The sequence below is a fragment of the Bidens hawaiensis genome, unplaced genomic scaffold (assembly GCF_021521415.1).
Source record: "Bidens hawaiensis isolate Kalapana, Puna unplaced genomic scaffold, B.hawaiensis_p1.1 tig00012472_1, whole genome shotgun sequence".
NCBI lineage: Eukaryota > Viridiplantae > Streptophyta > Magnoliopsida > Asterales > Asteraceae > Bidens > Bidens hawaiensis.
In genome coordinates this window covers 564,530-576,120 of record NW_027492020.1, presented here as the reverse complement: position 1 = coordinate 576,120, position 11,591 = coordinate 564,530, and the positions used below count along the sequence as shown (strand labels likewise).

At 37.6% G+C, this 11,591-nt stretch overlaps 1 pseudogene; it reads left to right on the top strand.

Moving 5' to 3' along the window:
- Window positions 1-10,418, top strand: LOC143541179 (receptor kinase-like protein Xa21; annotated as a pseudogene).
- Window positions 10,419-11,591: the final 1,173 nt, after the last annotated feature.

Genomic DNA, 11,591 nt, shown 5'->3' with positions numbered 1-11,591 from the left:
CGACCGAAAAATATCAGAATGACTGGCATGTTATCACTGTTCAAAAACATATTATAAAAGGGTGGCGATTATTCTTGTGATCTTTAAGTTTATTTCAAAAAATGAACATTAAGTGCTTATCGTTTCTCTCTACTACTCATTTCCTCTTTTATGTTCTTATATTTCTAGTTCTCACCACTATCTCATCTTCCTATGGCGGAAATGAGACAGATCTTCACACTTTGTTGAAGATTAAGTCGATGATCACTAAAGATCCATATGGAGCTCTAGCCTCATGGAACAGTTCGCTTCATTTCTGTGACTGGACCGGTGTTACATGTGGGAAGCGGCTTAGAAGGGTGGCTTTTTTGCGACTGATCTCGCAAGGTCTAGAAAGCTCTTTGTCTCCTCATGTAGGGAACCTCAGCTTCCTTCGTACTCTTTCTCTCTTTAACAACAGCCTTCATGGAGAAATCCCTCATGAAGTCACTCATCTTTCTAGGTTACGCTTCTTTTCTCTTTGCAATAATAAATTCAGCTCGGTCATTCCAATTAACATATCCAGTTGTTCTAACCTAGACGCACTTGATCTATCCAATAACGAGCTAGTTGGAAGCATACCCAAGGAAATCAGTTCCCTCTCGAAACTTGCCTATCTTTCACTCGGTTATAACAAGTTAACGGGTGGAATGTCTATTTCACAATGATAATCAGAGGGAATTGATAATTGTATTGGTTTGTTATTTTCTGAATAATTACAAAGCAAGAAGAAGCCTTCATAAATAGGCTATTACAAGAGAGCTATAAAAAGAAACAAATAATCTCAATGACTGATTTCTAGGAGTTGTGAGCTGGCAATGAATGTAGACCTTTGATAAATATGAATATGATGCTAACTAATCCATAATTCTCTCTAGAGTAATATTCTTTATTTTTAACACTCCCCCTCAAGTTGAATAGTGGGATTACCAAAATTCAACTTGTCCAAACAATGTGAAAATATTCTTCCATTTGTGGCCTTTGTTAAAATGTCAGCGAGTTGCTCTTCAGACTGAACATATGGAAGTTCTATGATGTGGGCTTCTATTTTTCTTTGATAAAATGTCTGTCAACCTCCACATGCTTGGTTCTATCGTGTTGTACTGGGTTCTCAGAGATCTGTATAGCTGCTTCATTATCGCACATGATCTTGGTTGCTTCACTTGGTAAGAAACCTATTTCTTTTAAGAGTTTACGTATCCATAGTACCTCAGCTAGACCTCGTGCAATCCCTCTAAATTTAGCCTCGGTACTTGAAAGTGCAAGCACCTTTTGTTTCTTACTCCTCCATGTGACGAGATTCCCTCCGACTTGAGTAAAGTATCCTGCAGTTGACCTTCGAGTTTCTTTATCTCCTACCCAGTCTGCATCAGTGTATGCCTGAATCTTTAGGTGCCCATTTGGTTTGAATAGGACCCCATGGCCAACTGTCCCCTTAAGGTACCTAATGATTCTCCAGACTGCTTCCATATGGGCTGCTTGTGGTTGATGCATGAATTGGCTCACTACTCCCACTGCGTACGCGATGTCGGGGCGAGTGTGGGAAAGGTATATCAATTTTCCCACTAATCGCTGGTATTTTCCTTTTTCGACCAATTAAGCTTCTTCTTCCATGTGCAGTTTCAGATTTGCTACCATTGGGGTATCCACAGGTTTACAATCGATCATCCCTGTTTCTGCCAATAAGTCAAGAATGTATTTTTTTTTTTGGCAAATAAAGATTCCCTGACCTGAGGACTTCGATTCCTAAGAAATACTTAAGTCTTCCCAAGTCTTTCATCTCAAATTCAGTGAATAAATTTCCTTTAACTTCTTTATCTCTTCTTTGTCATTCCCAGTGATAATCATATAATCAACGTAAATAATTAGACATGTTATGGACTTACCCCTTCGTTTCAAGAACAAAGTATGGTTGGGATTACTTTGTTTGAAACCATACTTTTTCATGGCTACAGTAAATCTCCCAAACCAAGCTCTAGGAGACTGTTTTAGCCTATATAGAGACTTCTTAAGGTGGCAAACTTCATTATTCTCAAAATCTTCAGCAAATCCTGGAGGGGGCTCCATATATACTTATTCTTTTAGTTCCCCATGCAAGAAAGCATTCTTGACATCTAGTTGATGGAGAGGCCAATCTTCATTAGCTGCTATTGAAAAAAGGACTCTGATTGTGTCAATCTTGGCGACAGGAGAAAAGGTTTCAGAATAATCGATCCCGTATGTCTGAGTGTACCCCTTAGCCACTAACCGGCTTTGTACCGCTCAATAGTTCCATCAGGTTTGTATTTCGTGGTAAACACCCATCGACATCCCACAGGTTTTTTTCCAGGGGAAGGACACACTTTTCCCATGTCTCATTTTTCTTTAGAGCCTCCATTTCTGTTTGCATTGCATCTCTCCAATTTTTTGATTCCAATGCTTCCTTGATAGTGTTCGGGGTTTCTTCAAAAGAAATAGCAGACAAGAAAGATTTGGCTTCTTCTGACAGGTTTCCTTTGGCAATATTTGCCACGGGATATCTGGAACTCCTACTTTCTTTTTCAGGTGAGTACCTCTTTGGAGGAACACCTCTGTTCGCTCTCTGTGGAAGAACATACCTCTGTGGTGCTTCTTCATTTTCATATAGAAGTCACTCCTCTTGCAGTGAATCAGTTGCTTCTTCACGATCACCATGAGTAGCAATGTTTTCTACATTACTAGCATCATTATTATTGAAATTATCAATATTGTTTTAAACACCAGGTTGAGAGGTACTTACCTCAGACATCTGGTTGGGAAGATCATGTTCCGTGACACTGATTGTAAGTATCGTAGATGTAGGTGACTCAGCTTGGGTATTATGGCTGACTGACGATGGCTCAGCTTGGGTATTATGACTGACTTCTTCTGACGATGGTACCCACCTTAGCCAACTTAATGTGTCATGATTCTCTCTCTCCCCCTGACCCGTGTGTTGGGTGAGGTAAAAATACTCGGTTTCAAGAAAATCACAGTTTGTAGTAGTGTACACATGGCGTTTTTTTGGACTGTAACATCGGCACCCTTTCTTATCAACACCATATCCCACAAATACGCACTTCTCAGCACAAGGGTCGATTTTTGTACGTTCTGTTTTTGGTATGTGAACAAAGACAGTACTTCCAAAAACGCGAGGCTCAAGTGTGAGGGTAGGGGGGATGTTAGTGAATTCGGATAGGGTTTGTAACGGAGTTTTAAATTTTAGAATCATTGTAGGTAGACGATTGATGAGATAAGTAGCCGTGGCAAGAGCTTCAGGCCAAAAGGTTTTTGGCACTTGTGATTCGATTATGAGAGCACGGGTAATTTCTAGAAGGATGCGATTTTTTCGTTCGGCTACACCATTTTGTTCTGGGGTATGTGAACAAGAGGTTTGATGCACCATCCCTTTTGTTTCAAAAAATTGTTTCATGGAGGTGTTAACAAATTCTCCCCCATTATCGGAACGAAGAATTTTGATCTCTCTTTGAAATTGAGTTTTAATCATGGTATGAAAGTTAACGAATTTATCAAAAACCTCGAATTTATTTTTTAAGAAATAAACCCAAGATGTACGAGTACAATCATCAAAAAATAAAAGAAAATATCGAAAATTTTCTCCCCCCCCCCCCCATTAATTGGTGCAGGACCCCACACATCAGAATGAATTAAATCAAATGGGTAATCAACTCTAGTATTACTTGGTTTGAAGGTGTGTCTATGACTTTTCGCCAAAACACAAGTTTCACAGTTTAGAGGTTCATTTGAACGAAAAAGTTTAGGAAACAAATGATGTAAATACCCAGAAGACGGGTGTCCAAGTCTTCTATGCCATAACCATGCCTCTCTATTTGTAGTTCCATGAGCCAACATTGCAGTTCCTTGCTGAGTCACTTCATCTACATAATACAATCCTTGCCGCTCAGTGCCACGTCCAATAATCGTTCCCGTCCTGATGTCCTGTAATATACAGAAAGTGGGATGCATTAGAAGCGTGCAATTTAATTCCTTAGTCACATGACTTATAGACAAATGTTTATGAGACAAGGATGGTATATAAAGGCAATTTGACAATCTCATTGTTGGTGACAATTCTATTGTACCCCCTCCTTTTACAGGCACAATTTCGCCATCTGCAATTTGTATGTGTTTTCTGTGGGGTTTCATTGTAGCACAAATGTCGGAAGGGTCATACGTCATGATGTCGGTGGCACCACAGTCGAAGATCCACGCCCCCGATTTCCCATTCTTTACTGCCATATTGGCCATCCCAACATTTGTGTTATTTTTAATGGAAGTATCAATATTAACAACTTGAGGGGTGTTTTTTGTAATATCACAAGAAATATAAGGATGTAAGGATGGAATTGAACAATAGTTAAAAGAAACTCCCTTGTCTCCACCACTTATACCATTCATCTCCACTGGTTCAGCCGCCGCTGCCCACAAAGCTCCGGTGAGGTTGTCTCCGCTGCTGCTGGTGGCCTTCTAGTTGCCCACGACAGCCGCTGCCTCCCCTTCTTCTTTCTTTCATTTCTTGTGACCGTCACTCCACCAATCTGGATAACCCACTAACCGAAAACATTTCTCCTTGGTATGTTTCGTCATGTTGCAGTGAGTGCACTTTAGCTTTGATTTGTCAACCTTTGTTGGAATTACAAAAGTATTGATGCTTGGATTCGGCCTGCGTCGCGCGATGAACCCGACCCCTTCTGCCTCAGTAGTAACGAGACCGGCGGCGACCCCCTGTGTCGGTGTAGAGATGGCCCCGAGGATGTTTTGGTGAGCCGTCTCTTTCCGCACAGCAGCGTAGGCTGCCTCGGCTGTTGGTAAGGGATCCCATCTGAGAATTGTGACATTAGTCAATTTCGGGTCTCGTTTGTATTCGTTTTTGTATTCGTTTATCATGTAAACCGACCCATTTTGTAAACCAAAGCTTATGATATAATCAAAATGATGGATTTTATGTTACAATATTGTTTTACACTTGTTGGGTCTTGAAAACATTCTTTTTGGTCCTTAAAACTCCTTAAAATGATTTAAACCAAACTTTGGGGACTATTATTGCCATTTACCAAAAACTTGTTTGACCATTTCAACCATCACATGCATCTTTACCCTATTTGTATGAACCATACTCTTACCATTATAAAAGCAAGGCTCCATACACCATTTTGGTTGTTCATCTTCTCCAAAATCTCTCTCAAATCCAAGTATTCATCTTCAACATTTTGTTATTTTGATTTCTTAAGGTCAACTAACTATAGTCTTTCATTTTAACTTGTTCATCTAATATTACTAACACTTGAATATGGTAGTACAACATATATATAATACACACCTCTTGTTTCCTTTATTTGTTACTTCACCAACTCCGGTTGGTTAAGTTTCGAATGTCATAAGGCAAGGCTTCATGGAGGACTTCGTGTTCTTGATATATATATACACACACATAACTTATTATACATATCACTTATGACTAAATTATAACCCTTTTAGTTTGTTCATCTTATTTACAAGTTCCATGGTGTGGGTTTGTATAAGAATAACCTCGGTTTAACCGAAAACTAGTCAAAACCGGAAACCAAACTTTTGTTTACTAGTTTTGTTAAAATAGTTGTTTAAACATGTTTATTGCTAGATTTGAGTTTCAAAAATCATTTTTACAAGTTCTTTGATATTAAGCATATGGAATCCATCTATGAACTCGTTGGGAGATGGAAACCGAACTAAACCGAAACTTTTGCTTAAAAGACTTGTAGTTAACCTTTTAGTTGTAAAATTTAAGTTTTCTTCATTTATAAACCAATATACAAGTTCTATGATATTTGGGCATGTAGAAACCATCTATGAACTATTTGTGAGATGGAGACCGAACCAAACCGAACTATACCGAATTTTACTCGCTTAACACACACAAGTGTGTTTTTAGCTATCAAGACTTGTATATTTCTTTAAAAATAGTTTACAAACTAATTTTAATTATTTTCTTAAGTACATGGAATTGTTGGATCCAACTTGATCTCATCACATAGTTTGGACCGACAAAACCGAACACTCGCTTAACGTGCGTTGTTAGTTCTAAACAATAGATCTACATACTTGGTTAAGTGTTAGTATATTTTAATGAGTTATCTCATAACAATTAATATGTTGGAAAGTTGACTTTGGGTTTGACCATTTGTCAAGACCCGAATCGACAACCCGAACACTCGTTAAAAACCCGCTTTAGTATCTTTGTCCCAAAGGAACTTGCATTTTAGCATTTTTCCCACCTTATTACTTAACATTGGTTAAGTAAATATTAAGGTTAGATACTTTAACCCGGTTTCGAGCAAACTTACATTTTTAAAGGATTGTTATTATAAATTCTTAAATAGTTACATTTTAAACCTTGAACTTTAATTGTTTACTTTTTGCAACAATTATTTTATTTAAAGATCTTCAAGACAACCATTCTAAATCCAAGATTTTATTGTCATTTAGGCCTTGCTCGTTAAACTTTATCCATCCGGTTATTCATCTTTTACCGATCAAGTTTTATACTTGAACGTGAGTAACTTCATACTCCGTTTTCTATCTTTTATTTTGGGGGTGACATTTCATCTTATCTAAACTAAATGTTTTATACTTGGGTCTTAAACCACAAACGTTGTTGTATACTTTACTTGAATAATTGCTCGATTTGGTGTTCTATGCTTATTTGCCTATGTGTTTATCGCTTTTGGATGGTGGAACTATAAATCTTAGACCATTTGGCAACCCCTCGTGGCAAGGTTTCGTTAACGTAATGCAATTAACGATAACTATAAAATCCTAAACTGTTTGGCAACCCCTTATAGTTGGGTGTCGCTAACTTGTTAGCGATAACTATTTATCCAAGTTTATAGCTATTATTTATGGTTTTGTAAACTAGTTTTGTGGCTTTTCATACTATATATCTATTGTTCAAACTTATGAATTGCTCACCAACCTTTGTGTTGATAAACTTTATTTTATGAAATGTTACAGGTTTGCATCTAGGTTGATTTTGGAGTTCGGTGAAGAAAACGTCACAAATACCGTTATGATATTAGCAAAAATGAACAATATTTGATTTGCTATATTTTGTTATATTTTGTTGTATTTGACTTATGAATATTTGGTTATGTGACATTTTCGATGTTGTGAAATGAAATGAGTTTGTTAAATATTGTCGCTTTAAATAGTGTCATGCGCTTATGAGCAATCGTTGCACCCCGGCATGTTCCGCCGCCTTTGGTCGGGGTGTGACAAGAATTTCCCTTTTTATCGGATCGAACTTCTGATCAAGGGAATTCAAAAATTGGAACAACTTTTGTTCGGACCCGAATGGTGTTATAGGCGGTAATATCGGCGGCACAGGTCATTGGATTCGGATCTCGTCTTTCGATTTCACCCCAGGTTCCTTGCATCACTATCCAGAAACCTTCAAGAGGTAGGCTGTTTTGTTTAAAATTATTAGCTTTGACATGTAGATCAAAGGTCTGCAACTTATCTTTTCCACTGCTGTAAGTGACCACCAAAGCATCCCATAGCGTTTTCGCTGTCGGGAACTCGGTAAGGTTGCTAGAAAGCGAGGGTTCAATGTTTTGAATGAGCCAAGAGAACACTACCAGGTCATCTTGTTCCCATTGTTCATATTTTTCATCTGTTTGGTTTGGTGGGTTTTTAGAAAGGTGATTCTCCGCCAATGGCAACACGGATCATCCTTGCCTAGAGGGCATAATTCTGGCTGTTCAGTTTAACACTGATCTGTAGACTGTTTATGGGTTGAGGTTTGGGTGTTGAGGCTATTTTTGAGAAGGTTGGCTATTTGGGTTGAGAGGTCATCTTTTATGACCACATCACCGTCGTTAGACATGGTGATCAGAAGGGTAAAAGATGAGCAGGTTGTGAGGATCTCTCACCGCTCTGATACCATATTTCACAATGATAATCAGAGGGAATTGATAATTGTATTGGTTTGTTATTTTCTGAATAATTACAAAGCAAGAAGAAGCCTTCATAAATAGGCTATTACAAGAGAGCTATAAAAAGAAACAAATAATCTCAATGACTGATTTCTAGGAGTTGTGAGCTGGCAATGAATATAGACCTTTGATAAATATGGATATGATGCTAACTAACCCATAATTCTCTCTAGAGTAATATTCTTTATTTTTAACAATGTCACCTTTCTTGGGTAATCTTACATTAATGGAATTATTCTCTTTTTCGGGTAATGCCTTGGGTAAGAGCATTCCTGAAACCTTAGGCCGTTGGAAAATTTTAAGAGAATTTTATTGTAGTCAGTGTAATCTAACTGGGGTCATCCCTCATTCCTTTTACAACCATTCCCTCCTAACTATAGTTGCCATTGCTGATAATCAATTGATCGGTAGTCTTCCTCCAGCTTTAGGTGTCATGTTCCCTAATCTATTTGGCTTTCATTTACCGTTTAAACCAACTAACTGGATCAATTCCATCCTCCATTTCAAATTGTTCGAGATTAGCATCTCTTCAAATGGGTTTTAACAAGTTTAGTGGGAAGTTAACAATCGACTTTGCAAAACTAAGAGACATTCGGATATTACAGTTTAGTGATAGCGTGTTAGGAGGAAAAGAAGTTGATGAAATGCAATTTATTGAGTCTTTCAAAAATTGCACCAGACTAGAGAAATCGGATCTTGCCTTTTGCAACTTTCAAGGTGTACTCCCTAGATCAATAGGTAATCTTTCTGTTCAACTCGATACTCTGTATTTAGTTGGAAATCATTTACATGGAAACCTACCAAAATCAATCGGTAATCTAGTTGGCATGGAAATGTTATCATTAGAAGGTAACCGATTCACAGGAAACATCCCTTCAACCATTGGAAACCTTCAAAAGATAAAAGTCATTTATTTAAATAACAACCAACTTTCAGGGCAGATTCCTAATGTCATGGGAAATTTATCATTATTGATTACACTTTCTTTATATTCAAACAAGTTGGAAGGGGTTATTCCATCAAATCTGGGAAATTGCCACAGTTTATTAGAGTTGTATCTAAATGACAATAAACTTAACGGAGAAATACCCACAACAATTCTTCAACTTTCATCTTTATCTATAGCACTGAATCTTTCTCAAAACAACTTGTCTGGTTCAATTCCGTCCGAGGTGGGAGACCTCAAGATGTTGAGTTTTTTGGACTTATCCGAAAATAGTCTATCCGATACTATTCCGAGTAGCCTCAGTGGTTGTATTAGCCTTGTGAGTCTGTCTCTCAAAGGCAACTTACTTCATGGTATGATACCACCATCATTAGTTTCCTTAAAGGCATTGGAAAAACTCGATATTTCTCATAATAATTTATCTGGTCAAATTCCTCGATTCTTTGAAAGTTTTTTGCTAGAATATCTAGACGTGTCATATAATGATTTTGAGGGGGAAGTACCAATGTCGGGAGTGTTCACCAATGCAAGTGCGTTTTTTGTTTCGGGGAATAATAGGCTTTGTGGCGGCTTTGCTGAACTTGGTGGAAGAAGGTAGAAAAACAAAAGAAAAGGTTTCCTCTATTTGCAATATTCATTTTGATTGCATGCTCATTTTTTGCCATAACATGTTTGGCGTATGTTTGGTGGAAGAAGAAAAGTAAAAACCAGCAGTCTCATTCTTCAACAAGCGAACGACACATGCAAGTTTCATACAAACAACTTCTCAAGGCTACCAATGGGTTCTCTCAAGCAATTTGATTGGAACCGGTGGATTCAGTTCTGTTTATAAAGGGGTACTTGATGAAGATAAAGGCATATTTGTTGCAGTCAAAGTTTTACATCTTCAAAGCCAAGGAGCTCAAAGAAGCTTTATGAGGGAGTGTGAAGCATGGCGTAATATTAGACATCGAAACTTGCTCAAGCTAATAACTTCATGCTCAAGTATTGACTTTCAAAATAATGATTTCAAAGCTTTGGTATACGAGTTTATGCCCAATGGAAGTTTACATGATTGGTTGCATTCATATGAAAGGGCATTCAAACTAAACCTTCTACAAAGAATAAGCATTCTCATGGATGTGGCATCCGCACTTGATTACATTCATAATCACTGCATACCAACCCTTGTTCATGGTGACTTGAAGCCTAGCAACATTCTACTTGATGATGATATGGTGGCTCATGTAGGAGACTTTGGTTTATCTCGATTTCTTGAAAAGACTTCACACCAAAATAGCTCAACTAGGATTATGGGAACAATTGGTTATGCTCCTCCAGGTAAATTCATATACTTATATAGATGTTCATATTTACCTAAAATATAACTTTTTTCTAAAGTAATTATTTATATGTTTGTAGAGTATGGTCTTGAGAGTAAGATGACAAATAGTGGAGACGTCTACAGCTTTGGAATATTATACTAGAGGTAATGACTGGCAAAAAACCAACAGACGACAACTTTGATGAAGACCTTAGCCTTCATAAATTTGCTTCCATGGCCTTGCTAGACCATGTAACGGATGTTGTTGATGCTAACATTCTTAACGTTTATCTAGAGGATGAGACTTTTATGCAAAATAAGGAAGTAAATGAAAAGAAAATAGAGGAACTTCTGGCTTCAACGATCAACATTGGAGTGTCGTGTTCTGTGGTTTCCCCACACGGATGGATATTAAAAAGGTTGTTCACGAATTGCACCATATTCAAGATGCACTTCAAATATTTATGGCACGGTACGCGTTTTCTTTTGTACTTATGACATTAGAAAATTTAACCATTGTGGGATAATGTACATGTTGTTTCAGATTTGGAACCAAGCTACCATCATTTGGGAGTTGACAGAAATTGCATCTAATAGATGGCGTTTGCCTTTATTACATCTTTGTTTCTTTGCCAAGACATGATTGTTATTTTGGTTAAGTTCTTGTTGACATAAGTATATGAATTTTCTGGTGCAATATATATTATATTATATGAAGTGTTCTTGAACATTTTTAGTCATAGGTCGTGGAGGAGGTTCAGACGAAAAGATAACATGAGGCAATGAAAATTTTTCACTGGTTTTCTAACTCAACTGTTGTTCTTTGTTCCAAATGATTTACCAAGTAAAATGTGATAGATTATCAAATAAATGAATTAATAATACAATATATCCCTAGCCACTATCTTAATAGAGACACATGTTCAATCCTCACATACAACACTTTGGTTGGATATGGCATGGTAGCTCAATGAGTAAGAATGAGATTTTTATGATCTCCGGCTCGATCCTGAGGGCGTCCGGGTTTAACACCAGTGGGCCTTCGGGCGGGTGGATTTTCCCCGAAAATGGAGATAACTTGGAGGCGCTTAAGGACTCAGTACAGCTGGGTTGGGCCAGCTGACAGTAGTCTTTTGCCATTAAGTCACCATGTACAGAGTACCTAGACAATTCTCTATATGTTAGCCGTTAAAAAAATCCCTAGCCACTAATTCAGTTTGTTTCTTCTTAGTTTACATCCAACGTTTTGCTTAAACGGACCGTATCACTACTTAAGAAAACATATATATCTACCTCTAAATAAACTCCTATTTTAAGAAAAGTGGGTTGTGTAACC